The sequence below is a fragment of the Thermobia domestica genome, chromosome 14 (genome assembly GCF_964235325.1).
Source record: "Thermobia domestica chromosome 14, izTheDome1.hap1.1, whole genome shotgun sequence".
Taxonomy (NCBI): Eukaryota; Metazoa; Arthropoda; class Insecta; order Zygentoma; family Lepismatidae; genus Thermobia; species Thermobia domestica.
The window spans coordinates 137,195,422-137,220,398 of record NC_137467.1 but is presented as its reverse complement, the minus strand read 5'-3'; the positions used below and the strand labels follow the sequence as shown (position 1 = coordinate 137,220,398).

At 36.8% G+C, this 24,977-nt stretch overlaps 3 non-coding genes across 3 annotated transcripts; 1 reads left to right on the top strand and 2 right to left on the bottom strand.

Annotated features, from left to right (window-relative positions):
- The first annotated feature begins 262 nt into the window (after positions 1–262).
- Positions 263–333, top strand: TRNAG-GCC (transfer RNA glycine (anticodon GCC)). Its single transcript has one exon. It is a non-coding gene; the product is annotated as a tRNA-Gly (tRNA).
- An 8,603-nt stretch (positions 334–8,936) lies between these two features.
- Positions 8,937–9,007, bottom strand: TRNAG-GCC (transfer RNA glycine (anticodon GCC)). The gene has a single exon. It is a non-coding gene; the product is annotated as a tRNA-Gly (tRNA).
- A 14,983-nt stretch (positions 9,008–23,990) lies between these two features.
- Positions 23,991–24,061, bottom strand: TRNAG-GCC (transfer RNA glycine (anticodon GCC)). The gene has a single exon. It is a non-coding gene; the product is annotated as a tRNA-Gly (tRNA).
- Positions 24,062–24,977: the final 916 nt, after the last annotated feature.

Genomic DNA, 24,977 nt, shown 5'->3' with positions numbered 1-24,977 from the left:
AGAAAATAGTCACAGTTGGCTAATTTTTTCTACCGATTTTCGTTTCTTTTTCAACTCAGTGTACACTGTCCAACTCGCCTTTGACCCGACCGTAAAGTGATGAGTCAATATGTTTTTTTTTTCTTTTTTCATCAGTTCACTTTAAATATATAGCTAAACGTAAGCTATGCTGTAAAGTGAGAATCTTCAGAGAATTTTATTCTTGCAAGATTAAACTGAATTAGTCACGGAAATATTATTCAAACAAGACTTCATATCTAGCTCATCGGTGGTTCAGTGGTAGAATGCTCGCCTGCCACGCGGGCGGCCCGGGTTCGATTCCCGGCCGATGCACGTCTTTAGTTTTTATCGTTTTATTCCTGCGCACTTGTCAAATTTCCCAAGAATAGAAAGTTCATGAAAATGCGTTCTCGATAACAATTTAATTATTGAAAAATTACCAAACAAAGTAAGTACTTTGTTTGAGGTATTCGGTTGCCCCCTTTTCTTGCGAGAGATATATACGTGCCTCGAATACAAATTAGGAATAGTATATTTTTAAAAATAGATTTGAATGTCTGATTGATTTGCAAAATCTATATTTGGTTTCAAACTTAATGTTCTTTTGCGAAATATGTATTGCAAACCGTCCTTTTTTTTTACGAGTCAAGTAATATATAACTATTAATTTAAGTATGCAAAATAGTAAAAATGTTGATCGTCTGTTTCTGTTTGACTTACCCTCCCCTCCCCCATTCAAGAAATTAAAGCTAATGTCGCCACTAAGCACATAATCTTATACAAAAAAAAAAAAACTAATTACACTAAAATAAAGCACGAATAAAAGGAAATAAAACACGCTTAAAAATAAGCATAAACATACATATTAACGTGTAACATACTATCTTGCAATGTTATTTTCAGAATTTAAGCTTGTACGAAGGTACACATATCTTATAGCTAAGCCCAATAAAAATACAGAATCTTTCGAGTGTATACTGTGTGGTCATTCAATCTACGAGAAAGTTATCGTCTCGTCTCGATTCTCACCTAGAAAACGAGTTTGAGAACTGTATTGTTTTCCGACTCGCCTCGAATTTGAAATGTCACATCTCTTCTCATTTTCTAGGCAAGCCTAAAAATTCCTCTAGCCACGTGGGCAACTCTAGTTCACCCAAGTATTAGCCAAGGGTGCCGATCCTGGGGGCGGGGGGCCCGGGCCCCCACAAAGCTCATGTGGATCCCTAGTGTATTTATGAATATACAATATTTGGCATAATTTGAATGCAATTTGTCTTAACATCCTCATGTATACTGCGTCTGAGTTCCCCCCTCCCACATTTACAGAGAAATCGGGGCCCTTGGTCTTAGCTCTCAAACACTGTTTTAGTGTTACGTGATTCGTAGTATAAAAAAAGATATGAACTGATAAAGTAATTGTACGAACATAATAAAGAGCATGTATCAACGTTTAAACGCAAATCATTACACAGTATGCTTTAATAATAAATATGGTTTTCAACGTTGTTATATTGTACTCTTCGTGAACCTCTCATGAAGTGGAAGGCTCTGACAACTTCCCTAGTAGCAAGAAAGCTTACGGCCAGTTGGCGCGTGTTTGGCTTTTGGCTTTCTACGCTTGCACTTGAAATGCATGCTTTCATACAATCTGCCTCTTGTTGTACTTGCAAGCGATGCTTTAGATCCTTCACAGACTGTTATAGCATCACTGGCCATTCATTGGCATTTGACTTGCCTTGACTTGTAAAACGCTTGCGTCAAGCTTGAATGGAACTTAATGAAATGTTGTCCCCATGTAACTTCGTTACTGGAATCCAGCTTGCAGCACGCTCGCGCGTTTTACAATCAAGCTGGATGCAAGCTTGGCCGACTTGCAATTCAAGCTTACAGCAAGTGGTTTGCAAATTGTCTCTGCTATTAGGGTTGTAGATGGAATTAAGGAAAAAAAAAACAGCTAATAGATTTTGAAAATCAATTTACAAAACGAAACGAGAAAATCTTACTTTTCGTCACGTGAGCAAAATTCGTTTGGGCATTAAGGAGAATTAATGAAATTGCGTAGAAAATTAGTGTCAAATTCTTAATTGTTTACTTTGAAGGAATAAAATACATAATACATTCCCAAATACAGTACTAGAAAATTTTATTTTTTTCCGTTAGTACTAGATCTGGTGGTAATTTTAAGAACCATTTTCGGGATCCTAAGAAACTTTAATAACCGGAGCTTCATTCCATATTGGTCCTCTCCAAATTTTGCGGTTTGCAAAGAAATACGAATATTCCAATAAATAATTATAACTGCTATAACTATTACCACAAACTAAAATGCAAATCTTCCGTTGCGTTGACGCAAAACCATTACAGAACGAGGTCTCCGCTTCGGGCGAACCAACCAAATTACACAACTGTTTTTGCCTGATCTATATGGGCTATATCGGCGTGTTCTGTTTCAAAAGGAATAAATTATATTCTATGTATATATATTTTTCTTTCTAATTCACTTCGCTTTCTTTTCTATGGCCGCTACGTCGTTAACATTTCCTGTTGCTACTGTGCGTCACGGATAAACAAGTTTGTTTACGAAAAACGCGAGGCGTGAAATAACAGTGAATTGCTTGTTTACGTTTACAGTACTTGAAGCATTAACTATACAAGCAAGGCTATATTCCACTCGTTTTGATTCAGAATGCTGTTGTGTTCCCCACACACACACATTATGCGGAATTCCAATGACATTCAAAATAATGTGGTTCAAGATAGTCGACGTTTGAAAATCTAAGAATTCAGTTTAAAATACCTTACTGATACTGTTGAAAATTTTATGTTGAAAGATTTCTCAGGAAGTTCACGGGTTGTTTGAAAGAGGTGAATCTACTGGTATTTTTCAATTTCCCCAAGGAGGGGGACTTCTCAGGGGGCGAACGTTACGAAAATATGGTAGGCTACGTTGAGGAAAACCGATGTCTCGTGGAGCAAGCGCGCACCCGAAAATGTTCGGAGGTGTCGAAAGTTTTTTTCGGGGAAGGGGGGATCCAATATGGCTATGTAATATTGAACCTATGTAATATTGTGCACTCGAAAAGACGATAGGTAATTGTTAATTACTTCCACCTATATTTTTAGAAAAAAGTGATAGAACTAGATTATTTTTATAAGAAAAGAAAGAGTACAGATGAGGCGTAAAATCAAATCTTTAGACTACATCAATAATTTCTCTGTTAAACAAGTATAGTTCTGTTAAGAGTCTGCCTTACTAGAAATAGAGTAATACAAAATTTACCATTTTTCTTTTCCTTGTTTTTCATAAGTGAAAGGAGTTAAGAAATGCAATTTACGACAATCATAGATAATGTTATTCTGCTGAACCTGAAATAAGAACCTGAAGACTGTTTAATATTGCCATCCATAGAAATTACACTGTTGCCAGAATAACAACGCCTCTAAAATCTAAGTTAAGACAGCGAGTAAAGGAACGAACTCAACTGCATTTGGTAACGTATCATGGTTTGGTTTCCTGTGAACTACTTTTTAAATAATAGTTGCATTTAGTTTGTAATAAATTTTAGGTCGCTACTGCGCTGCGTGTATGACCCAACAGATGTCGCCACACTGCAGGCTATTTGGAGGGTGGAAAATTATTGTAACAATTATAATACTTGGTCGAAGGCTTTGATTAAGCAACTATTATGTATAAAAACTTAAATGGTAATGAAAATTTTCCAAAAATTAATATAACAACAAAATTATAAGTGTTAGTATGCAATTTGTTGTATTTTGTTTGGTCGATAGGTTTTATATACTAAACTTTAGGTCTCATTCTAAATAGTCTTGCTTCTGACAAAGAGGGTACAGTAAATACAAATCACTTAACTAAGAAGTCTGAGATTCGGCGAGTTTTTCGGAAGGAACGCTGAAGATTCCACTGCCATTTCTATTTTCTTTCTTTAAAAAAAAGAAAAAAAAACAGCGGGAGCTCATGTTGGTTCGCGTCCCACGTTAAGTTGTAAGTCCACGTCTCATTTAGCCTCGGTGCTGAACGAGACGATAAATTAAAAATCAAATCAATCTAATCTTTTTAATAAAGATGAAAGATACCACGCATCGTATGTTACGGTCCCCTCATCCCATCCTCTCATACTTTTTTTTTTTTTTGGTGACAACCGTAAATATAATTTTAAAAGAACTTTCACTTACCAAAAAAATGCTTTATGTATTTATTCTATCCGTGTTGTCCGTCCGGGAGAGGTAAAATCTACTTGATGGATTACAATTAATTTTGGTTAGGATATAGAGAGCCAAAATTAAGAATAGAATTAGTTGATGGAAGTGATCCACTCAGTTAATCCCAAGATATTGACAATCAAAAATCAGTTTCCCATGTATTCTTATGAGATTAATTAAGGGTATCATCCTACTTGATAGACTACTCTAAGTGTGGTTGCGGTTAGCGGGTTAGTATAATGCTCATGATACAAAGTACTAATCTGTCCGTGAAATATAACGCCAAAGTGAAACTAAATGACATTCTACTTAGTAAATCTAAAGGTTTAAATATTTTCTAATTTCAAATATTTATTCAGCTTAAAGCATACTTCTATAATTTGAGGTAAAAATCCTGTATTTATGCCTACACTTTGTAAAATTTATCTTGTTAAGGAGTTTGGTTTTCCCAAAACGAGACCAAATTCCTTCACGTGGTGTACAATACTACACTGTTACACGTGAAATAAAAGAATTGGAGTTGTTTCATCCTCCTTTCTACAGATGTTCGTGCAAAGGATGAATCACACACTCACTCATTTCAGGTTTAGAGCTCCTTCGTGGTTAAGCGTTTAGCGTACGCGCCTTTGGTATGGGAAACCCGGGATCGATTACGGGTGGGGCTCATGTGGTTCGGATTCCACGTTAATCAGTAGGTCCCGTCTGATATAGCCTCGCTGCTGAAAGGGGCGTTAAACTCAAAATCAACTCATTTTAGCCTTAGCAGGACGGACCTGACGAACTACGAGCAGAAACACCCGTAGTTCAAATGATGTTTCCTAACTACCACATATTATGGTTAGGCTGTGCCAGATATCTTGCACACACATTGGATCGTTCAAATAGCCCGTATATGTGTTCCCTAGCGCTTTTAGTTTAAAAAAAAGAAAACCCTCTGAACTCTCCGTGAATCCCCACTGGTTAGACGTATACCGGACTTAGAAATCCAGGGCCCCTAGGCAATTAACAGAGTCGGGGCCTCCTTTACGTTAATTTATAAAGCAAATTTTAGTTTTATTTCTTATTTATTTAAAGTACTTTGACTTTAGAAAATATACAAGCAGACTTAGATATGAAATAGACCAACTTAATCGGTTTGGACATTACCTACGTATCTACAGCGACGTATTTAGGGGGGATTCCGGGCTTATGCCCTCCCGAAATCTTACTTACTATAGTAAAGTATATGAAATATCTTGCAGAATTTTCACATTTTCAGGCAAAGCCCCCCCTCGAAAGTTAGCAAAGCCCCCCGAAACAAAATAGTAAATACGCCACTGCCTAGGTATTATTATTATTACATTTAGAATTACAAGATTATATTGCCACGCGACAAACTTCTTTCCCTGCAAAAGAACGAATGGTTTCATTGTACTCCATAAACTGAATTTTTCTTCAGTGTCTATAGCCGGAGTTGCCGTTTGAAGTTGAGTCAGCAGGAGCGCACCCAGATTTTTTTGTTGGAGGTCCAATCCTACAAGCCGTTATGTTTATGTAGTATTGACTGGGTATTATTCTGTACCCGATAAGTAATTGTAAAATACTTCCACCTACATTTTCGGGGGAAAATGATAGAACTAGATTGTTTTTGTAAGATAAAAAGTACAAATGAATTATAAAACTCAGTTCTTTATTAAACAAGTATAAGTTTTATTAAGAAAGTGTACAAGTGTATGTGAGTTAGGAAGTTTTTGCGGAAGACCCTCATCCTGTGAAACCCCCCTGGCTGCGCCTCTGGTCCTTAAATAGCTAGTTTGCTTAAGAGGCTGCATCATAGCGAAATTAAAATACCGCTAATTTTACAGTAATTATGTGATATCTTCAAATAGATAAAAGATAATCGAAAAGTGTAACAAGAGCTCCCTAGACAATATTATTTTACATGAGATATTGTTATCAAGACTCACTTATCTGCTTTCGATTTCCAGCCATTTAGAACATCGGCATTTATTTTCGAGTTTCTAAATGGCTGCAGACGGAAAGCTACAAGGTGACTCGTGATAACGATACCTCATGCAAAATAATATTATCTAGTGTGTCCTTGTTCCTCATTTTGATTATCTTTTATCTATTTGAAGATATCACGTAATTACTGTAAAGTTTCGTAGTATTTTATTTCGCGGTGATAGGGCCTCTTAAACAGAAATCCGCTAATGAGAAGTACAGTATTTCAGTAAAGGGTCAGAGTATTTGAACAACAGAGGCAATATTTCAGCATAGAAGCAGTTGAATGTTGCTGTAACAACCCGTTGAAATATAAATTTGCTAGTATGGCAGTTAAAAATGTTACAAAAGTCATGGAATATGAATCAACACAGTACACACATAAAATTAACAATTGCATCGGCCGGGAATCGAACCCGGGCCGCCCGCGTGGCAGGCGAGCATTGTATTGTGCTGCCAAAATATCTTGAGCCGTGGCAAAAATGCGAACTAAAGCTCACACCCTCACACACCCACGCGCTGAGCCAATAAGGGTTCAGCTGTTGCTAAGCGAGAGAAAGCGAGTAGAATTCCTTCAGCCGATAGCAGCGCTTGCAACGGAAGACTAGGGATCAAGTCAATATGGCATATCTTTACCACTGAACCACCGATGCCGTGAAAACTAGAGTATCTTGATACTAGTATCATATGGACTTGTGTGACCACTCTTGCATGACATCCTTGCCAAGTTACAGTAGAACGCCTTTTCCTTTAATGAATATATAGAAAGAGCCTTTCACTCTGCTCTTTTCTTGAATGTACTGCTTAACGGTGCCAAATCTTGTGGTATCTTTGTTATTATTATTATTATTATTATTATTATTATTATTATTATTATTATTATTATTATTATTATTATTATTATTATTATTATTATTATTATCCTATTAATTTGTATGTAGAATTATTTTAGCTGTCCTGTTTGATATGAATTCTGATTTTAAAGGTTTATTTTTACTGATTTATGTTTCAAATCTATTGAAATGTTTCTTATTTGGTTAAAGTTATATTTTGTTAAATGAAATTTTAGTCGACTATCAAAAACTGCAGCGAATCATTTTAATCTTCCTCCCTTTTGTTCTCTCTATCTGTGCATGTCCCCTTTACAGACAAGCCAAGAACTGGAGGATTCGCAAAACAAATAAGCATATAAACGTACGTAGTAGTTTAATATATGTCGGGGTGAGTTTGTGGTACACTTGGAGAAATGATTGATAATGTCAGTTGAGAATATCTTTTTTATTTTTATATACCGGTAATTCGATATCGAGGTACTCTTCATTTTGGCTCTGGAGACCTTTTGAAGTTTTTACTATGCAATAGGTCTTGCAATTAAGATTAAAACAAACCGCCTGAAATGTCCGTCAACCCGCTAAACGTATATCTTGCCCTGGTTGCGTAACACTATTATATCAATCATAGCTAAAATGCCATAGCGACAATGTTAATCTTATGTCCTCTAACAAGGAGAAGGCAGACTTTGGTAAGTGAACTTCGGGGCCATTTTTTCTGATGTGGTAGTGCACATTTACAGAGTTAATATTATAAACTGGGAGAGCGCAATGGCCAAAAATAACCGAGAAAAAACGTCTTAAAGTGTTCTACTCGCCGCATATATCGTAAGACGCGCTAACTTATCAAGTGACCGCTTGACAGAGTGAGAAAAATCTGAGACTCAAGTGCAAAGGGTCCTGGGTTCGATTCTCATTCGAGTCAAAGTTTTATTTTCGTTTTTTGCTTCAATCAATAAAGTAGCATTTGTAACTATAAGTAAAATATTAATTCACCTTATGTTTATAATGTATTAAAACAATAGAAATTTTCAATCACATGTAAAATCTTTCAATGCTCCATGTTAACTAGCAAGAAAATTTAATCTACTCACTTTCGAAAGCATTGGCCACAAACATATAAATGTCCACAAAAGTATAAACGTTCACAAACATATAAACTTTTCTTGACCACAAATATATAAACCTAGCATTTTAACCCTTTGACTATCAACGGGATACATGTGTCCCATGCTAATAATTCAAACATGGTTGGGAATTTGTTTCTTAAAAATTATTTTTAAAAAATACATGTTGTTGTCCCATCGGGTCAGATGTGATCAGGAGACTGTGTTTATTTTCCAAAACTGTGTACAGATGTCAAGAAACTCCCACATTAAAGGAGTCGTACATATAAAATAATGTTCACATTAAAAAAAAAAAAATGGTTTTCAAAGTATTAATATCTAGACAGATAACCAATTTTAAATAATATTAAATTTATATTGTAGCCATTTAGAACATCGGCATTTATTTTCGCGTTTCTAAATTGCTGCAGACGGAAAACTACTAGGTGACTCGTTATAACGGTACCTCATGCAAAATAATATTATCTAGTGTGACCTTGTTCCTCATTTTGATTATCTTTTATCTATTTGAAGATATCACGTAATTACTGTAAAGTTTCGTAGTATTTTAATTTCGCAGTGGTAGGGCCTCTTAAACAGAAATCCGCTGATGAGAAGTACAGTATTTCAGTAAAGGGACAGAATATTTGAACAACAGAGGCAATATTTCAGCATGGAAGCAGTTGAATGTTGCTGTAACAACCCGTTGAAATATAAATTTGCTAGTATGGCAGTTAAAAATGTTACGAAAGTCATGGAATATGAATCAACACAGTACACACATGATATAAATAATTGCATCGGCCGGGAATCGAACCCGGGCCGCCCGCGTGGCAGGCGAGCATTCTACCACTGAACCACCGATGCTCTCTTCTGACACCCTTTTTTATAATATTTAGTGAATAATCAGTGATGTGTGATAAAGGAGCTTTCGTAAGTTTATTCTACCATAAACTTTCCCAGTCTGTGCCTTTTATGTTATCACTAAGGTGAGAAAAGAAGATTATGCTGCTGCTTCCCAACGTTTCTTTGGCCGACAACACGTTTTATTGAATACCTAGGAGAAGTCCTCTGTAATTGGCCTACCCCCCTGTTCCATTCCAACTTAAACATACCTGCCCTAGACCGACCGACCTCTTCTACGCAGGAGACTCGAAATTAATTCCAAGTGGGAGCTCATGTGGTTCAGATCCAACTTTCCAAAATTTATGTGGGAGCATATCAATCGCGGGTCGTGTTATATATTTTCAGGGAAGTCACGGTATTTTTTGATTGATTCCTTTCAGTTAGAATCTCCACAATATATATATATTTGTGGAAACTGCCTTTAACTAGGCCAGAGACAGGCAAGAAGGGGCGGAGTGTCTTGCCTTTGCACTTGGTTGCCTTTGCACAAACACATTTGAAACAATTATGTTTTAGAGATTAGAAATTTTAACTACCATCTCAATGTTTTAATTGCTTATTAGTTTTTGATAATGGCAAGTGAGAAATAATTATTCTGTTTCTATCAAACCAAAAATCTTGTGGGTGCTGGAGCCCCGGAGCACCCCTGTAGCCCCGGGGCACCCCTGTAGTCGGCGCGCATATTCAGATCCCACATTCGATAGTTTCTGTACTGAAAGGGGCGTTAAACTCTCAAATCAAATTAACCAACCTAGACTTAACTGGCTTGTGTATAGCGTAGGAACACAATATGAGAATCAGAGAAATCACAAAATGTGTGAGGAAAAAGGAGAGGAGAGAAGAGGGAAAGGATACAATCGAATGAATAAGTGTTGGAAATGTACGAGTTGTGTATCTGCAAAAGCTTTGACCACGCTATCGAGTTTGTTTACCTGACACCATTGTTATCCTCAGTACCAGGTTTCTTGTATATTCTCTGTGCTCTGTGTGGTGTACCGAGAGAAACGGGACTTAAAACTATTATGTTACAGAGCATCTAGTTACAAATCGCTGTCCCGGATTCTGGGTAAGACAGAGGTTTGTGAAATTTATTCCTTTTTACGCTTCACGTTTTCTGAAGAATTTGATGGACCAAAACTCTTTTTGTACAGTGTATACCCCATCTGTTCATCTGTACGAATACAAAAATCTAAAGAACTACTTTTTAATAGTTCACCACCAATTTTGACCAGGATGTAGAGGGGTGAAAACAGGGTTGCCAACCGTCCCGATTCTGTCGAGACTGTACCGATTTCTGACTTATTTGTCCCGCGTACCAACCGGACACTTGTCGGGACGCATATTGTCCCGATTTATCGATTTTCAAAGTTAATACTTTACTGGGCTACTTTTTACAAAAGTATAACTTATTCTTTCACACGCACAGTTTAATGTGTAGAATCAATTTAACACATTTCTCTTAATTTGACTCATGAAAAAACAGTTAGCAGCTCGTCTTTACTTTATAGTTATTCCCTAATTGTTTTGAGTTGATTATTCAGCCGATTATGATGATAGTATATTCCATGCAGGAAAATAAAAAGATGCCGCATTCATTCAGGTTCGTGTTATTCAGCTGATTATTTACATTGTTTTCAACGACGCGCCGTATTGGTAGTCGTCGAGAGGGGGGGGGGGACTCCAACACCGATTGTTCTGTCAGGATTTTTCCTTGAGAAAAGTTGGCAACCCTTGGTGAAAATTTAGGAACCGAGTTTGTTGATGGAGGTAAGATTCACAACGGAAGTGGTTCTGTACAAATCAACCATTTCCGGTTTTAATATTGATCACGATAAAGTAAAAACGGTAATAGAAAGCAAGAAATGGTTTCCTGCAGTCAACTAAGCGTCCCAAGAATACATTTCTTGTCTTTCATCATTAAATCTCTTATCAAACCGCAACTGATAGAAATCCGCTATAAATTTCGGTTTCAATATTGATCTACATACAGCAAAACCAAGAAGAGATACCGAGAAGCATTTTCTTTGGAATCGATTTTGTGCTCAAAGAATAGGTACTGTCTTGTCTCTTAAGAGTCTTCATCCCGGCGAAATTAAAATACCGCTAACTTTACATTAATTATGTGATATCTTCAAATAGATAAAAGATAATCGAAATGTGGAACAAGAGCGCCCTAGACAATATTATTTTACATGAGAAACCGTTATCACGACTCACTTATCTGCTTTCGATTTCGAGCCATTTTGAAAATCGGCATTTATTTTCGCGTTTCTAAATAGCTGAAAACGTAAAGCCACTAGGTGACTTGTGATAACGGTACCTCACGCAAAATAATATTGTCTAGGGCGCTCTTGTTCCATATTTCAATTATCTTTTATCTATTTGAAGATATCACATAATTACTGTAAAATTAGCGGTATTTTAATTTCGCCGGGATGAAGACTCTTAACCCTCTGTTCAAACTGGAAGTGACAAAAATTATCCAGTTACAATTTTAACGTTGATCGCTATAGAGAGAAGAAGTTTCCTGTAAATCAATTAAGCGTCTCTAGAATATATTCTCCACTCTAATGTCTAATAAAACCTTAAAGCACAGGCCCGTTAGGAATGCGCATGAGACGAGTCGAGACAGGATTTTCCTGACAAAATTCGAGTCGAGACACGGCTCTTCCAATAGAGAAATATACATTTTTCGAGTCGAGACATCACTTTTACAGCACATTTTCGAGACGAGACAGCCACAAATCTTGTCTCGTGCTCATCCCTAAGGCCCGTATTTAGGTAAGTGCTATTCTGTACTCGAGCACAGGGCGGCAGAATTTAGGGGCGGCAAAATTTTGGATTTTTTAAAAGATTTACAATAAAGTAATATTTAAAACTAACAACCGAGCAGAGTCCTGCGCAAGCGAGAGAAAATATGTGAATGTGTTTAATTCGCTCTAATTACAGTAGTTACTAATTAACAAGCTTATTTGATTATTTTTAAAAAGGCATCCTCTCCTACACTTTTCCCCAAAGGGTGAGGATGAACTTGAATATCATGAAAACCGATACTGTTAAACACAGCGACCTCAAAAACTATGAATTCAACACTAATATCTGTTGAATACTATCGTTTTCTATTACTTTTAAAATCTCGCTACCTCCCCTGGGGAGTGAAATATGACCTTGAAGTTGAATTGGATTAAAAACTCTCACTATTCATCTCAGCGACCCTAAAAACTATGAATTCAGTCTAATATCAATCGTTTTCGATTATTTTGAAAATGTCCCCATGTGCCATGTTATTCTTATGGGCAGTGGCGGCGGTTGGACGTTAAAAGTGGGGGGGGGGGGGGCAAAGTATGATCTGAATATTTGTATATCAGTGTTAGTTTTTCTGGTTACTTGTAACACTTTGTTTGACGAAAGGTTGTATAACTATTAGGATACTGTATTTTTCAGTTAAAATACCGTAGATCTTCTTTCATATTTTATTAAGTAAATTGACAAGAGCAACGCAAGTAGTTACTAGCCCTCTGTAGTCTTAAACAACGAATGTGTAAGAAGAGATTTGATTCCTTGCTCATGAACATTTTAAAATTCGGTCTCGAAAATTGTGTGATCAGATTAAGGGCTTATTTAATAACAAATGTCCAAAACAAATAAATAGAAAGGATAATATTAATCAAATAATAATATTAATGAATAATGAGGCTTGTTTTGCAAAAGTTATAGTGAAATTGGGAGTTTTAATGAACAACTTATATTTTTAATTCCACGCATGCTATTTACTCTTTGAAAGCCAGTGAGCACTACAAACATATGCTACGACGTTTAAATAAATACTTTTGAAGCTTCCCGAAACATGTTCGTTCCCATTAGGTGCAGTTTTCACTTTCTTGGAATACGTCATAACTCAACAATACTTAGAGTCACTCCATATTCCAGTTATACAAAATAATCCTAAAACCTAGAATTATGTTGAATTCACTAAATTTAATTGTATATAAAAATGTATATGTACATCCCTAAACTCGTATATTACACTGCAAAAAAATGGAGAAGTAGAAGTTGTTTCTTATTACTTTCTTTTTAATTAATATTTCTTACTGAGCTCCTTCGTGGCTAAATGGTTAGCGTACATGACTTTCACGTGGAAGACTCGGATCTGATTCCCGGCGGGAGCTCATATGGTTCGGATTGCACGTTAATCATTAGGTCCCGTCTCATATAGCCTCGCTGCTGAACGGGATGTTAAACTAAAAAATAAAATCAAAATATTCCTTGCTATTAGAAAGAAGAAAAGCCATTTTAGGAACTGTCGATTTCTGTGCAATTAAAGAATAACTTGTAAAGGACTTTTTTTTTTTTTTTTTTTTGCGAAATGTTATTTCAATTAATTCCAAAGCGGCTGACTAACATATCGAACCCTTGTAAGAAAAAATGAAAGTACGCTCGAATTGTGCAGCTCCAATAGGTTAATTTTGGGGTCATTTTCCGTGGTAATTAAACGCAATTCCTGTAGCTTTCTTAACTCCATGGGAAGACAACCAATACGTACGCACGAAACGGCAAATATTTTATGGCACAATTATTATTCTATAAACCAATAATACATACAAAACTTAATATTTTCAAGTGAAACTATATACATTAATGAGTCACTTCAAAAAAGTGGGGGGCAACTGCCCCCTTTGCCCCCCCTAATCGCCGCCCATGCTTATGGGGAATTTGCATCCGCATATCTCAGCTCCTTTAAAACATTACAATTTAATGTTTTTATATATTATGGTTCTTGAGTTGAAAAGCACTAGAGACAGGCAGACAGCTTATTGTATTATTAATATAGATGCTATTAACCGTTACTAACGGTGAATAATGTAAACAATTTCCTCAATGAATGAGTGATTAAGCTTGTTGCTTTCTAATTAAGGGGTCCCGGGTTCGATTCCCGGTGGGAACACAAGTGGTTCGGATCCCAAGTTAAGCTATAGATTCCGTCCTTAGTACGTCATCATCATCCTATGGAAGGCAATGGCGAACTACGATGGGTTCAACCTTGCCCAGGGACCTTCGGGTCAAACACCTACCTTCGAGCAGAATACCACATATAATCATCATTGAGAGAATTATAAATATACCACATTGACTTGACACCTAGTCTTCCGTTTCATGCGCTGCTATCGGCTGAAGGAATTCCACTCTCTTTCGCTAAGGCTCTCTCGCTTAGCAGCTGTTGAACCCTTATTGGCTCAACGCGTGGGTGTGTTGCGGTGTGAGCTTTTGTTCGCATTTTTGCCATGGCTCAAGAAATTTTAGCAGCACAATAGACTATTTAAAATTACGCTGCAACCGTTGTAGCGTTGTAGCTGCTACTCAACGAGAGCTGGTTCTTTGCAAATTTACTGCTTGTTTCCTTGTTAGAGACATGATGTGCGAGGAAGGGGCGGTAAATTATTTAGAGCACAGGGCCGCACACTATATAAATACGGGGCTGATAAAGTGTAGAAATCTAATACCACTACAACATACAATAAATGAAATCACAAGGAGTTTTTAGTAGAGTAAAGAAGGGGGCAAAGGGAAAGAGATACAAGTGTTGACAGTATACGACTAACGTATCTTCAAAACCATCGACCACACTATCGATAGATCGAAGCGTCGCAAGAATACATTTCATTTTCTTTTTTAACTCTCTACTAAAATTGGGTGGCTCAGTGATAGATCGCTTACTTCCGGTGTGTGGGGCTCTTGGTTCGATCCCCGGCCAACTAAGCTTGTGGTGGACAACATCATGTCCATCGATTTTCTCAGGGTGCTCCCGTTTCCTCCCACTTTATCATTCCACGAATTATTCTGCTATCATTCACTTACTTTAATCATCGTCTTCCTTAGGCTAAATGGCATAATCGTGGGGCGTTAAACCAAGGGTTTCATTTCATTTTTTCTCTACTAAAACCGGAAGTGATACAAATACAGTATAACTTCCGGTTTCAATATTGATGTACATATAGGAAAAAGAACATAAGAGATGGCAAGAAGTGACTATTTGGAATCGGTTTAGCATGACTTTCAACTTCGATTCAAACCGGAAGTGAAATAAATCAAGCAGTTCCGGTTTTAATGTTCATCGCTATAGCGAGAAGCAGTTTCCTACAATCAATTAAGCGTCCCAACAATTATTCCCACTGCACTGTAACTTAAGAGGAAGTGATAAATTTCTACTACTTCCGGTTTCAATATTAATTGATAAAATACCACTCCCTAGAAACCAAACTCCTTCAGGGAGTGCACATCGCTACTTGTTTATGTTACTAAATGACTTGAAGAAAATAAAGATAACAAAAATGTAATGAATAAAAAGCTACTTCCAGATCTTTTTTATACGCCAGCACGTGAGTGTACGCGTCCATTCAACTGCTGTTGTCGTGTAACATCATTTGATGATAAGCCAAACAAACTTTCTCCTATTGTTTGGTGAGAAGTACCAAAGCTTACCCACCGTCTTTCAGGCTTATATTACCCGCTTCGCTAGGCTAAAATAAATAATTTAAATGTACACTGATATTGCTAATTTTCGATCAGTTTAATGTATGTCACCCCTGCTCATCGCCCAAGTGTCGATATATGGCATCGGGGCTGAAAATGGATTTAAACAGCATCAGAAGTATCACTGTTTATCTCGACGACCACAAGAACTATAGATTCAACACTAATGTCGGTCATTTTTGACCATTTATATATATATATATATGGCATCGGAAGTGTCACCGTTCATCTCAGCGAGAATGGTCGGGCAGTTCAGGAGATTTAGTCACAAACAGAGATTTTCAGTTTTATATACATTAGATAGTGGTAATTTGTTCATAACAAGAAACTTATTATTATTATTATTATTATTATTATTATTATTATTATTATTATTATTATTATTATTATTATTATTATTATTAACTTACTGCTTATTATCTACGTGTGGAGAAGGATGGAGAGAAATAGCTGGGTCGAGTTGAAAACGAAGGAGAGGGTGTTAGAAATGGAAAAGAACAATTTTAGATATTATTAAGAAGAGGAAGACACATTTGTTGAGACATTTTCTAAGAAGGAACTTATCATGAGGGACGTTTTAGAGGGTATGGTAGCAGGAAAGAGAGGGAGGGGATGAAGGAGACTACAATTAATGAACGATATCAAAACAGAGAAATCGTACGTGGAGACGAAGAGGTTAGCGGAAGACCGTGGAAGCTTCTCAGTTGCAGGAAGTGAGCTGCCAATAATGGCAGAATACCTATGATGATTATTATGATGATGACTGCTTATTACACTAGTTAACAAATTTAAACTTTTTGTTTGCTACATGAGAAAAATCACCTGATCTTAAAGGAACTTTTTGCGCTGAATTCGAATATGCACTCGGTTTCTCTCCATCACGTACAGTTTTCCCGTAACAGAGGGATTTTCGGGAAATTCCCTCAAAAATTTCCCTTTTTCAGATATTTTATTCCCCTAGCTCCTGTCCCCTTACATATAGTAACATAGAAATTATACCTAAGTATACCTTGATTTATATTTAATAAACCCTAAAAGTTTCGTAATAATCGCTTTATTCTTTCTAGAGAAATAAATATGTTTGTATGTATACTGTGTGTGCTGTTTATTGCCCCTGATAGTAATGCTTTCAGATCTCCTGAGTTGGGGTAAAAACGATTTGCTTTATTACTACAAACACAGACATAAAAATGAATATTTACAATAGTCAACAACACACTTGTATTGCTGTAGTCAACAACATATCAGTGTACAGGAAAAGGCATGTTCAATTTTCAAGCTATTTCTCAATGCAAGATAATGTGTACGTATGTACGGATATAAATGGGTTGATGGCGGAGCTAGGAATTCCTTACGTTCCAGAAGAATGGAGGTTATTTATCGACGCGTCAAAGGTCAGCCTTAAAGCTGTCCTTTTACATAATGGAAATAAAAAACCTTCTATACCACTTGCGCACTCAGTGAAGATTAAGGAATCCTATGACACCATGTCAACTTTGCTAAATCTTATAAATTACAAGGACCATTGTTGGCAAATATGTTGTGATCTCAAGGTAGTTGGTATTTTATTAGGACTGCAGTGAGGTTACACGAAGTACCAATATTTTTTATGTTTATGGGATAGCCGAGCTGATGACAAACATTATGAAGTGAAGAAATGGGAACCTAGAGTGAATTACGTACCTGGAGAATGCAACGTCAAGTACGCTCCTTTGGTAGATCCTAATAAGATATTACTACCGCCACTTCATATCAAGTTAGGACTTATGAAAAACTTTGTCAAAGCCGTGGACACATCTGGTGAAGGTTTCAAGTATTTGCGAGATAAGTTCCCTAACCTGAGTGATGCTAAGATTTCAGCGGGAGTGTTTATTGGTCCCCAAATTAGGAAATTAATGCTTGATGATAGCTTTGACAGCAAGTTAAACAGTGCTGAGCTAGCTGCCTGGACAGCATTTAAGTGTGTTGTGCGCAACTTTCTGGGCAATAACAAAGCTGAGAGTTACACAGAAATCGTACAGGACATGATACAGAAATACAAAGAGTTGGGTTGTAGGATGTCTTTAAAAATCCACTTTTTGCACTCCCACCTCAGCTTCTTTCCTGCTAACCTAGGTGCTCTCAGCGACGAACAGGGGGAAAGATTCCACCAAGATATAATGGCAATGGAGAAAAGGTACCAGAGACGATGGGATCCTTCAATGATGGGGGACTATTGTTGGGGTCTTGTTAGAGAATGCAACATTTCTTACAAAAGAAGGAAGTAGTGTACGTTTTTGTAACCCAATGGAAATTTCATATATTGTGATAGTTTTGATTGTCTTTTCATGACCTTTTGGTACATTTGTATTATTGTTTATTGTAAATTGTCACACTTGTAAATTATATTGTATTATATTTTATATGTGTGTTTGTGGTAATAAAGCAAAACGTTTTACCTCAACTTAAGAGATCTGAAAGCATTACTATAAGGTGCAATAAACAGTACACACAGTATACATACAAACATAATTATTTCTCTAGAAAGAATAAAGCGATTATTACGAAACTTGGAGGGTTTGTTAAATATGAATCAAAGTATACTTAGGTATAATTTCTATGTTAGTACATGCAAGGGGACAAGATCTTGGGGTGTAAAATAAACGAAAAGGGAAATTTTTGAGGGAATTTCCCGAAAATCCCTCTGTTACGGGAAAATCGTACGTGATGGAGAAAAACCGAGTGCATATTCGAATTCAGCGCAAAAAGTTCCTTTAAGAACAGGTATTTCCTTTATGTAACAAAACCTTTGTTAACTAGTGTATTAACATTTTCTTTTCGAGAAAATCGTCTTGAAAGTTTTTGCACCGATCGATATTTTAACAGTCTGACGATATTCTATGAGGCAAAACTAATTCTTTCAGCAACTTGGCTATCCATTGTTTCATCAGAGCTTTAAGCTTTAAACCCTCTCCTCTCCCCCTCCCCCAAAAATGTTCAGGAATAAAAACAACTCAAAATAATTTATTTTAATTGAAAACAAGTTAATAAAAAACAACTTATATAATAAGCAGTATTGATATTTAAATACTGAATAAAGCTATTCCAAGAAGAAGAAGAAGAAGAAGAAGAAACTGATCAAAGTAAAATGTAAATTTGCACCATGTACTGTACAATGGATAAAAAAGCAAAATCGCAAAGATATCCTCGTTTGTGATACCATTTCTTAAGCACATCGAATTCCAAAAAATCATTATTTCAACATGTAGCTTTCATAAATGCGTCTTGAAATAATGCACGGAACTGTGGCGGGCAAAATTGATTGATTACAATTGAGAGAAGTTTTGCTTTGGTTGTTTTGAGCGCTGATTCGGATGTCTGTTGATTTCAACCTGATATGCGAGTGTATCATCACCTTTATATATGCTTGGATAAGCCTTGTGGCATAAACATCCCAAGGCTGACAGTATTTTGTATATAACTTTAAGATTTTGAGACTTTTATAGTGTATTGATTGCACCTGTAATAGTAAGGAAGGTCAAGGGCGCCGATTTCTCTGTAAATTTGGGGAGGGGCATTCAGATGCAGAAGGCATATATATGCGGATTTTAAGACAAATCACATTCAAATAATGCCAAATATTGTATATTCATAAAAACAATGAGGGAGCCCATATGACCTTTGGCGGGCCCGGTCCCCCAGGATCGGCGCCCTTGAGGAAGGGGACGGGGTGGCTCAGTGGTAGAGGGCTTACCTTTGGTGCATGAGGGCCAATTCCCGGCCAAGAAAGTTTGTGGTAGACAATATCGTATCCATGGGTTTTGTCAGGTACTTCCGTTTCCTCCTACTTTCTCATTTTATCAATTCTTCCATTATCATTCACTTGCCTTGATCATCCGTCTCATAAAGGCATACTCGTGGGACGTTAAGCTGAAAGACTTCATATTTTTTATAGTAGGTCTAAGGAGGTTATTGCACGCCATATAATATCATAATTGCTCTGTTGATTCATTGATTGATTGATATGTGTTATGTATCCCTTTGTCTGCAACGACTATACAGAACAGGGCATACAGTTTAAAGTGGAATATCAACCATTTCAGTGTCTTAGATATTTTCCCATTGGGGGATGAACCCGCGACCTTGTGCATCAAAGGCAGACAAAATTAGCACTAGACCAAGAATGAGGGTGTCAGTTCGCAAGAAATGGACTATATAGAGTATCCGTGAAGCTTCTGTACTTCTAGATTTGAGTACCACAGATCACAGAGAACAATGTCAATGTACAGTAATTTTAGTTGTAACACTGCTTCCATAGTAACGGGCAACACTGACTGGTATCCTTGGTTGCGTTTAAGGTCTTTTGGAGCATTTCAGCTGTAATAGCTAAGTTTTGTGTTTAGGTTGAGAAGAAAGTTGATACGTCTTAGCTGATACAGAAAGTGAACAAACTAGTTGCCATAGATAGATACGCCTCTATATTCAAGATCAGCATTATCACACGTATATTGATTAATTTGAAATAACGGCAGCAGTCATTTCCAACTGGTCGATGTCGTAAAAAGACACATTTACAATCCGAGAAGCGACAGAGAGAAACAGGCAGAACAAAGGAGGGGGGAAGGGACGACTTAGGAGAATGGAATAAATGGAGAATGGATGTTTGTAGTGTAAGAGTACTCATGAAAATTATCGATGTTCTTGTTTGGGTGCCACCACTGTCTTTATGAACGCTAGAGGTTTCCCCTCTGTTCCTTGCTCTCCAGGAGAACGAAAGTATCAAACTGTGACGTCTAGTGATGGAACAGATGATAAATCACCAGATCACTTGGGTCACGACTTCTGTCCGGGTTATCCGGATTAGAGTTTCGTTTCTCAGACCGGAGATTAAGTGACTCGAATAGACTCGACGACCCGGAAGAATCCGAAATATCACCATTTCAGAATTACTCAGGCCACAGGGTCACTTGGGTCATGACTTTTGTCCGGGTTATCCGGGTTTTGATCTTGTTTCTCAGACCGGAGACACGGGGAGACTGGTGACTTGAATAGACTCGACGATCCGGAAGCAGCCGAAATGTCACCATTGAAGCATTACTGAGGCCATCGGATCACTTGGATCATGACTTTTGTGCGGGTTATCCAGGTTTGGGTCTCGTTTCTCAGACTGGAGACCCAGACAGACCCAGTGACTCGATTAAACTCAGCGACCCGGAAGCAGTCGAAATATTAGCATTGCGGCAAAATTTTATAGTTGACTAGATGAATATACCCATTCTTTGCATGGGGATTGTATTTGGAAGTCAACGCTTGTGGGAGTATTACCATTCATTTCAGTGACCGCGAAAACTATGGATTTGACACTAATATCTGTCATTTTGGATTACTTTTACATGTCTTGGTATCCACCCCCCACCGGTGACCCCCGGCCCGAAGCCGAATAGGGTGAATTTGGAAGTTAATGCGATCGGAGTTTCACCATTGATCTCAGCGACCACGAAAACTATGAATTCGACTCTAACATCGGTCATTTTCCCCTACTTTTACATGTCCCGGTAAACGCCTCCCTGAGGCTCCCCTGGTTCGAATTATGACATAAACGCTTCGCGTTGGTCTGGAGCGTGGATCAAGGTATTCGTGACCAAAATTTGGTAACACTCGGTTAACTTGTCTGGTCCCCAGGCCGGTCCCGGTAAACGCCCCCCTGAGACCCCCCTGGTTCTAAATTTTAAAAAAGCGCTTCGTCTTGATCTGAGGCCTGGACCAAGGTACCTGTGACCAAGTTTTGGTAACTCTCGGTCTACTCGTCTGATCCTCAGGGTGCACACAGATACACAGACAGACAAACTCTTTATTTTATTTATATCAGAAGATTAATGATGTTGTCTATTCGAGCTCGAACACTCAGTTGTTTGAATAAAAGCATAAAGTTTCCTAATCAAGATACCATGTTTTAAATCTTTCAACTATACTTATTTCAACTTTCAACTTTCATATTTATTCATCTTCCCATACTGAAATATTATACAGTGTCTCTTGAACATAGACTATACAAAAAAAGATTTAACAAAACAAAGTTTGGGCTCAAAGGCATATTTCATATTCTAAACAAGTTTCACAGGTTCATTCGATTAAGCGAGCCTGTCTCTTCTGTGATTTTCAGACATCTATATACTAATAAGATTTGTAGTTATATTCCAGTGCAATGCTTGGGCACACATACGTAAACAGCTAGGAATAAACAAAAGACAGATAGAAGAATGAGATAATTGTGTTTGTTAGAATTACATTAGCAGGCAACATATAGTAAGACTATTCATGGCTTTGGATTGATTATTTTAACAAAAGAGACACTGACCAAAGCTTAAAACCCACTTTATTTTAAATTATAATTTGTAACTGTTTCGGATATCTAGCATATCCTTCTTCAGACACTATCGAAAATAAATGAAAATACAGACATATATATATAATTATTGTTATGACAAAGTTTAAATTATTTAACCGTCATATATATAATCATTATTATGAAAAAGTTTAAATTCTTTTAACAGACATATGTATAGTTATTGTTGTACTTTTTTATTTTTATTTATTTATTTATATTTTTTATTTTTATTATTATTATTATTATTTTTCTTTCTATTTACTGAGGCCTTCAGCCAATCCCATAAGTCTTCGTTTTTACTTTCCAACTAATCACGTTCCTTCATTTTTGGTTCTTGTAAGGGTCTTTTTTTAATTATTTTCATTTTCTCTATGCTATTCAAACTTCCTTGCCAGAATTCATTAATAGGTATCCCTAAGAACAAATGGGAAGAAAAGGTGAAAGAAGAAGGGGGTAAGAAGTTGATCATGTTTTGTAGGTATGTGGATGGCTGTCTAGGCTTGTGGAAAGGGACTAGGAGACAATTAGAGAACTTCAAAGATAGTGTAGAAGATAAAGAAAAAGGCATAAGCTTGGACATGGAGTTGGAATAAAATGCAAGAATAAATTTTTTAGACATGACCTAATAAAACAAGGAGAAGGGCTAGTTACAGGTGGTACCAGAAAGAGTGCTCAGTGGGAGTGTACTGCCATGAGAGGAGCGACGTGGATAGGAGTACAAAGAGAAATTTCATAACAAATATGATAAGAAGAATAGAAATGCTGGAGGACGAAGAGGAAGGAAGGAAGGAGAGCATACAGAAATTCTACAGACAGTTAGAGAAGAACGGTTACAGCAAAAAAGTTAGAGAAGGAAGAAGAACGCAGGAAGAGGAAGAGAGGAAGAAAGAAGAATGAAGAGGATGAGAGTGGAAAATGGCATGGCATAGAAAGTATGGGAAAAGAAACGGAGAAACTGAAGAATTTATTGAAGAAAGGAGGGGTCAGAACTTATAGAAAGAGTGGAGAAACTTTATTAAGATCAATAAAGAAGAAAAATAGAAACGGAACTAAAATATTAATGAAGAGGAAGAAGGAGTCATCTATAGGGTATGGTGTGAGGACTGCGATATGCCATATATAGGAGAGACAGGAAAGAGAATGAAAGAAAGGATAAAACAACATGAAGATGATGTTAGGAGGAAGAAAGATACCAATGCCATATACAAACATGTTAAGGAGACGAATCACGGAATTAATTGGGATAAGACGGAAGTATTGGAGATGAAGAAAAGAATGATAATAAGGAAGTGGAAAGAAGCAGATTGGATAAAGAAGGTAGGAAGAGATAAACTGATGAACTGGACAGGGGGCTTACCTATTAATGAATTATGGCAAGGAAGTTTGAATAGCATAGAGAAAAAGAAAATAAATAAAAAAAAGACCCTTATAAGAACCAAAAATGAAGGAACGTGATTAGTTGGAAAGTGAAAACGAAGACTTATGGGATTGGCTGAAGGCCTCAGTAAATAGAAAGAAAATAATAATAATAATAATAATAATAATAATAATAATAATAATAATAATAAATAAAAATAAAAAAGTACAACAATAACTATACATATGTCTGTTAAAAGAATTTAAACTTTTTCATAATAATGACTATATATATGTGACGGTTAAATAATTTAAACTTTGTCATAACAATAATTATCTGTATTTTCATTTATTTTCGATAGTGTCTGAAGAAGCATATGCTAGATATCCGAAACAGTTACAAATTATAATTTAAAATAAAGTGGGTTTTAAGTTTTGGTCAGTGTCTCTTTTGTTAAAAAAAAAAAAAAGGCAACATATATGTAACATATACTCTCCAAGTATATAACGATGTATTGTCGTCTCCTGTTCAGAGGTCTGTCCGCTTTTGAGCTCTTCAGGTCATGGGTCACGAAATTTGTGATGCTTTTCACCATTGCAGTGACGTCACATAGTATCCAATTGAAAATGACTGTTGCTACTAAACTGAATGTATAAAAATATAAAGTAAATTTACATTAAAAATTCATGTGCATCGGCCGGGAATCGAACCCGGGCCGCCCGCGTGGCAGGCGAGCATTCTACCACTGAACCACCGATGCCACATTAATAAATTTTTTTAAGGTTTCCGTGTTATCGTTTGCAGAAGGCTCATTCGTGCATCATAAAAAATGTATTTGGTTATCTACATAGAACGGAAATCCGAATACGTATATCTTTTGAATTCCAGGAAAAGAAAATAAATTAATAAATTGAAATGCAAATCAGTGTTGCTAAGGTAAAGCAATTCTATCATCACAATACGTACAATCACGAAAGAAAATATTCTTCAGTTGGCAAAATTTCTTTTCCTAATAACTCAACAAAAAATAACCTATTAGCAGTGGTGCCCCCCTTATGTCCATGACGCACCCCCCCTTATATCCATGACGCACCCCCCGCAATTGTCTATCCATAGGTCTTCCATGAAAAAAAAATTCGATTAATTTTTACACCCCCTCAAATATATTTATATAGATTTTTACACCCCCCAAATATTTCAATGACGCAATTTGCGTCATAGCCCCCCTTGTGGGCACCCCTGCTATTAGAGTATCGATTTTGGCAAGTTATCAAGGCTCTATCAACTATTCTAAAGGTAGCAACAAAAAGATCCAAATTAATTCATTTTTTCCCAAGTTATTGACAAAAGAAAATTTGTCAATTGTCAAATACAGAGTGCGGCACGTAAAACCGGCCCGTCGTAATATTCTGGTATATTGTGTTTTTGGCAACACTTCTACCTTCCTACCAAGAGATGGCGTGTCGAGGTCGGGTCGACTTGCGTGACCTGCAGCAGTCACGTGCAGCCGCAGCCAGTGAAACTTGTCGAAACCAGTTGAGAAAAAGGCCTCGTTGTGTTAAGCCGGGTGAGTGTCAGTGTGTGATAATGCCGTATTCGATACCCGAGCGTGTTGCCATTGTTGAAGGGTTCATTCTCACTGGATCTTTTGTGAAAACAAAGAATTTGTTTCGGGA